This window comes from Dipodomys spectabilis, unplaced genomic scaffold (genome assembly GCF_019054845.1).
Source record: "Dipodomys spectabilis isolate Male_0828 unplaced genomic scaffold, ASM1905484v1 ptg000179l, whole genome shotgun sequence".
NCBI classification, from domain to species: Eukaryota; Metazoa; Chordata; class Mammalia; order Rodentia; family Heteromyidae; genus Dipodomys; species Dipodomys spectabilis.
Window position 1 is genome coordinate 7,165,787 of NW_024870856.1, and position 6,000 is coordinate 7,171,786.

The 6,000-nt window shown below is 43.8% G+C and overlaps 1 long non-coding RNA gene and 1 other non-coding gene across 2 annotated transcripts; both read right to left on the minus strand.

Annotated features, from left to right (window-relative positions):
* Positions 1-575: 575 nt before the first annotated feature.
* LOC122120992 lies at positions 576-4,620 on the minus strand. Its single transcript, XR_006149849.1, has 2 exons — positions 3,175-4,620; positions 576-2,118 (listed from the first exon to the last, which is right to left on the minus strand). It is a non-coding gene; the product is annotated as an uncharacterized LOC122120992 (long non-coding RNA).
* A 101-nt stretch (positions 4,621-4,721) lies between these two features.
* Positions 4,722-4,791, minus strand: LOC122121035. Its single transcript, XR_006149860.1, has one exon. It is a non-coding gene; the product is annotated as a small nucleolar RNA SNORD123 (small nucleolar RNA).
* Positions 4,792-6,000: the final 1,209 nt, after the last annotated feature.

Consider the following 6,000-nt stretch of genomic DNA (forward strand, 5'->3'; position numbering starts at 1 on the left):
CCTCCATCAATATCTAAAAGTCTTTCTTCCTGTACCTTTATACATAATATTGACATTACTTCTACTGGCCTTGCTCATAGTCAACAGAAATTTTTTGTTGTTCAAAGAATTCTGTGCTTGATTTGTACCTAAGTTTTAGTTCCACAAAATGGTGGCTGGTGATTTCTTTGCACTGTATTACAGGATAAAGTCAGGGAGCATGTGAGATATATGCTGAGTCACTTCATCTAGGACATACGTATTTAGGGTCATCAGCTTTTGTTTTGTGGATTTGTCATGAAAATCTTTCATGTGGGGCTGCTGAATTCTTGTTAATTGAAGATCATTCACTACAACACCTGCAATTAAAACATGTTCATTTTTCTATCTTCTGTCATAATTTCCATGCTGAAACAAAGTTTTCACGAGAAAGACATATGTCTCAATCTTCTTTGAATTAAATTCTTCTGAGCTTTTGCTGATTTTGTGGTAGTCTATCAAATTAGGTAAATTCCCTTCTGTCTTTAAAGCCATGAGATATTTTAAAATGACAAATACATGTTTAATTTGAACAAAGCATACTGCAGCTGTTGAGATCATTTTATTTTTTTTCTTCTTTAATCTTTTGATTATGTGATTTACATTAGCAAACTTTTAATGGCAGAACATTCTGGAATTTTTGGCCCAAGATTTTCCTATTCACCATTTCATAAAATAAGCATTAATCATGCATCAAGTACTTCTGAAGAAATCATCCACATCTGCTTGTTTCCCTGTTTTTATTTGCTACTTACTAACCAGTTTCTTTAATGGTTGTACATTACAAGTTTACATGGCATATTCTCAACCAATCAGAATGCTGGTAGAAATATGGACAACGAAGATCTTTCTAATAAGGTTTAAGAAAGGAGGAAGGAAACACTGAAACAGTAAGAAAGACTACTCATATGCCCAAGTAGCGAACAGCTGGCTGATCGCATTTGTGTCCTGTGCCTCCTGGGAATTAAGAGTTTCGGGACAACAAATTAGGATATTTAGCATAAGAAAGCTCTCAATAAAAGCTCTCTTCATGGCTTAGGGAAGAGAGAAAAATTAAAGATGGAATTTGTAAAGCAAAAGGAAGCAGATCTTAAAAGAGTTGGAAATTCCACAGCCATGCCAGGTTGTAAAGAGAAAGTATGACGTCTAGTCTGTGGTCCAGTGGGAAAGCCAGGCGGTATTTGTCAAGACACGGGACAATGACTCTGAGGACATTTCAGAGATGTCTGCAGCGGCTCCACCAATCACAGGCTCTGCACCACACTCTGAGCGCATTAGATGTCACGGGAGGGCCCAAGGCCTCTATGGGAATATGGCGCTGGCTTCATGGGGTTTGCTCAGGGCTCTCTGCCTCCATGCCAAGCACAGCATACCTCTGTAGCCCCAGATTTGGCTGAAGTAGATTGAAACATGGCCTGGGTTGCCCTTTAGGGTAGGACAAGCCTCAGTGTTTCTAATTCAGTAGGTGCACAGCACGAGCTGTGGACACCTGTCTATCTTTGAAATCACCTTGATTTCCAACGATTCTCAGAAATCACTGGGCCCAGGTACAGAGCTGTCACAGAGGTAGGACTGCTGCTCATCCATCAGGGCAGTGCCTGGGGTAGGTCAACCTCTGATGCCCCAAACCAGTAGAGCTACCAGTGTGGAATGCTAGCTCTCAAGAGCTGCAGTATGGGCTGTACCCAGCCAATCTACTGGGAAGAAATGTCAGCGGTCCATCATGGTGGGGAGGGTATTGAAGAATAGAGCATCTCATATCAGGCAGCCAGGAAGCAGGGGGAGGAAAGTAGGGAAGGAGAATGGGAAGAAGAGAGACAGAGAAAACAAATACTTTTATCCTGTCAAGGCTCCTATATTTAGTGTAGCTTTTACTCTCTTCGTTAATTCTCCATCATTAACCTCAGAGACAGCCTCAGAAATCTGCTTTGTACAAATCACTCTTACCGAGTGGACATGATCACAAGACTTCTGGAGTCACTAGCATTTAGATGCTTTTCCAGTACCATCCTTTGCTCCTGGCTTACATTCTCAAAGCGACCTGAAGAGTACAAGATGGTGCCTGGAATTTCAACTATCAGATCAGGCTCCAGGAAGAATCTAGAGGCAGAAAAAAAGGGACAAAGCAGATCATACCTCATTAGTTACCCCCTGTCATGGAATCCCACCCAACTTAAATCTCATTCATCATAACTAGATTTCATAGCTTCATCTAGCCACAAACAAGGTTTTGCTTGTTTTAAAGCCAAGTCGTTTGCAACTCCAATAAAATCAGCTCTGTGTTACCCAGGGAGATGTGTGTTAGTATGGGTGGTGGTGTTTGGGGAATGATCAAGGCCGATGTGCTGGAGGAGGTGTTGGTGTTTTGAGAGAAGCTGTCAAATTGGATTAAGGCCGGGTCTGAAGTGCGATTTGACAGAGGAGCCAGAGACCCTTGATGACCCTTTATACTACTGCTCTGCTTCAACTGACATTTTACCTATTGCTTTAATTCACAAGTATTCTTTTTATGGAATTCAAGGTCATTATGGGTAAACTTCCCTGCTACGTGATGAAATAAACTCAGGCAGCCTCACTGGAGATCCTAATTTTAAGCAGACTGGATATTACTTCTGACGATATAATTCCTACAATACTCACTTCCCCCTCAAAGACAGAGGGACAGAATAGTGATCAGTAAGTACTGAGCAGATATTTAATGAGTACAGCGTTGAGGCTAGTTTGGAAAAAAGTTTCTGAGACCTCTCAACCAATACAAAACTAGATGCAGTAGTCCCTGCCTGTCATCCCAGCTACATAGGAAGAAGAATAAATAGGAGGATAACAGTCAGGCCAACCTTGGCAAAAAAGTGAGACTACTTAAAAACTAAAGCAAAAAGGGCTAGGGAGCATAGCTCAAGTGGTAGAGTATTTATTAAGCCCAAGGCCCTGAGTTCAAACCTCAACACGACCAAAACAGTAACAAAATCATTGAATTATTTTAAGAGAACAGTAACTCTTGAAAACTGCTCTTTTCCCTAGCTACTGTGAGTGAGCATGTCTTGTAACATCCTTGAGCTATTTACTCCGGAGGCCCATGGACTTAACCAACTCGTTCCTGTGGATATGGCCTCACCTGAGGAATGGATTTGAGAGAGGACACAGGTAAGAACTCACCTGGCTGAAGGCGGGTCATTCTGTGACAACCTCCTTGGAACGCTGAGTGTCAGCACATTGCTCTGACCAGCCCTGAGAAGTGGGAGGCAGGCGCTGATGGAGAGGAGGGTAAGAACAGGGCTTTCCAATGCACAAGTGGCAGAACCGAATCGCCCACACTTTCACCTTGAAGAGTCAGGAACCTGAGTTTTGTACCATACTCATTTATGCTCATTCTCTTATGGACTTTCTACCTATGCCTCTCTAGTGAATAAATAAACCTGGCCTTTGTAGCCAGGCCCTGTGGAACACACCTGTAATCCCAGCTACTAGAGAAGTGGAGGTAGGGGTATCATAGTTGGAGGCTAGCCTGGACAAATAGATTCTATTTTTTTTGTCTGAGATTGGGAGTTGAACTTGGTAACTGGTGCTTTTGTTCATTGGTTGGCACTCTACTAACTTGAGCCTGACTCCAATCCAAAGACTCTATTTCAAAGGACAAGCCAGGTGTTGTGGTGCATGCCTATAACCCTGTTACATAGGAGGCAGAAGTGGGAGGATTACCCCATCACGGTCCTGCGTAAGACCCTATCTGAAAACCTACCTATCTGGCCTGGGGAGTGGGCTCCCACTGCAGGGGAATGAGGGCTTCTTGGGCCTTAAAGGGCCATATGGGGCTTTGCTAACGCTTTGGAGATAGAAGTTGAGGCTGACAGTTCCTGAAATCTTCACTTCAAGACCATTTATCTGTAAAAACTTTATCACAGTGTCACCTTCAGCCACAATTATAGATCTCCCAAGTAATACAAAGCATCCCTGTGCAAATTTACAGGCGAGGGCAAAAAGGAAAAGCTGGGCATGAAGGAAGGGTGGCATTGTCCAAAGAGAAATGTACTCATTACCTGACTTATGAAATGGTAAGCTCTCTGTACAGCATCTTTATAATGACAATAAAAAAATTCCTGTGCAATCTTGACTGAGAATCAAACGACTATGTGCCAATGTTTACATTTGTTAAAAACCATTGACGGGGTCAATCTGACAATCTAGCAGCCTTTGCATTTCTTAAATGGGGGTCAAGAGGGAAGCCCATGAGCATTGGGTGTAAAGTGGCCCAGCCCATGGATGCTGTATGTGGCCCAACTCATAGGTGACAGGTGTAATGTGGCTCAGCCCAGGGGTACTAGCTTTACATCCACTTTTTGGTGATTAACACAGGTAAAAGTCTGATAGAATTTCCTGCTTGGGCTGGCTTTGAGGCACAGTGCTTAGATCTCATCTCCTGAGCGTCTAGAGGATCACAGGCGTGAGAAACAGACAGCTGTTGCTCTTATTCCATCTGAAAGACCACAGGTGTCCAGGCTTCCTTGAAGACCACCTGCGGTCCACAGAAGCATCTTCACTGGCCCAGGTGATGCTCTCTTCAGCTTCTTCCTCTCCACTCCTCTTGGTTGGCTCTGAGCTCTCTGGCTGGAATTGGAGGCTAGGGAGGGATGTAAAAACATGACAGTACTGGTTAGGTAGTTCACAAACATAAGCTATGCTTCATATTTCTGCACAGGAACGTAGGTGAATCAGGAAATGGATGGCATTTTTCAAGTCACATGAATCAGTGCCCCAAAATTCATCATTTCCACCAAGTGTCTGGCCACTTTAGTCGTTCCTGTACATTACTATGCACGGCTTGGGGGAAGCAGTATGGGGAGAGGCGCACACACAATATTTTTATTTGAAGACAATGACATATTTTGGTTTCAAAATGATCGTCGGCAGCTTAAGTCTTGCTCAATGAGCGAGGAGAGAAAAAAAGAATTTTAACAGAGAAAACTCATGGGACTACTTCCCTAGGTGCTATAGCCTGGCTATTTTTTACTTGTATGGCCTTCCTTCTCTCTTAGGATTTACCACTGGATTCTCTGGAAGGGCAGATTAAGTTCCAGACGATGAGATTAGCTTGGAAAACCTAACTTTCAAAGGCAAAATCATTAAATTAAGCATGCACTTTTAATAGTAATTTTGGCTTTTCCCTTATTAGCAATTTGTTTCTAATTCATTATAACACATGTCACTTAGCAATGGTTCATGATTGAATATAGCAAAAACAGCCTCTCGCTAGCAGATACACAAGTCCTTAATTTAGTCCTTAATTTATGTAGGTACCTGGGAGGCTATCTGTGCTCCGGAATTATGGTATAGAAAGGTTTTTCTTTCCCCTGCTTAGTTCTCTATATGTTAAGAGATTAAAAGTATATAGATGCCATTAAAAGGTTTTTAAATGTTGACTGCATTCAACTGAAATATTGGGAAGCCAGGAAAAGGATTAGGTGAATATCTGCAGGTGGTAAAGCGAGGGCCACGGGTTCGCAGGAGCTTGGAGGCAGAGGTCCCCCTGTGCCTCCACTCTGGAGCCTTTCCACACTGGCTGGCTTCCTCCTGAGAGGCTCCTAAGCTTTGGTGCCACGTAGGCCAGAGAGGCAAGTGGAATGTTGGGAAAGGAGCCAGTCCCCACCTCCTCCCAAGCATAGAGGGGTCCTAGCCAGAAGCCAGAAGCTGCCACCTGTGGGTGGGAAGCCAGGCCCACCGCTCAGGGAGGAAGGCTTCCCCAAGGACAAGTCCTCCCGGTGTCTTCTAGGCAATCAGGAAATCCGAGAGACACTTCCTCCGGATGACTTTCGGGAAATCCCAGGGGGGGCCTCAAGGACCCCGGTTTCCTGCTGCCCCAGCTGCGGGGGTGGAACGAGCGTCCCGGGAGGTTTCCGGGATGGGTTCATTTAATTCTTTTACTTTTTAAAATGGTAAGAACAAAGACGCATGGACAGCAGTTGGTATTTGGACTGTCCTGCCCGT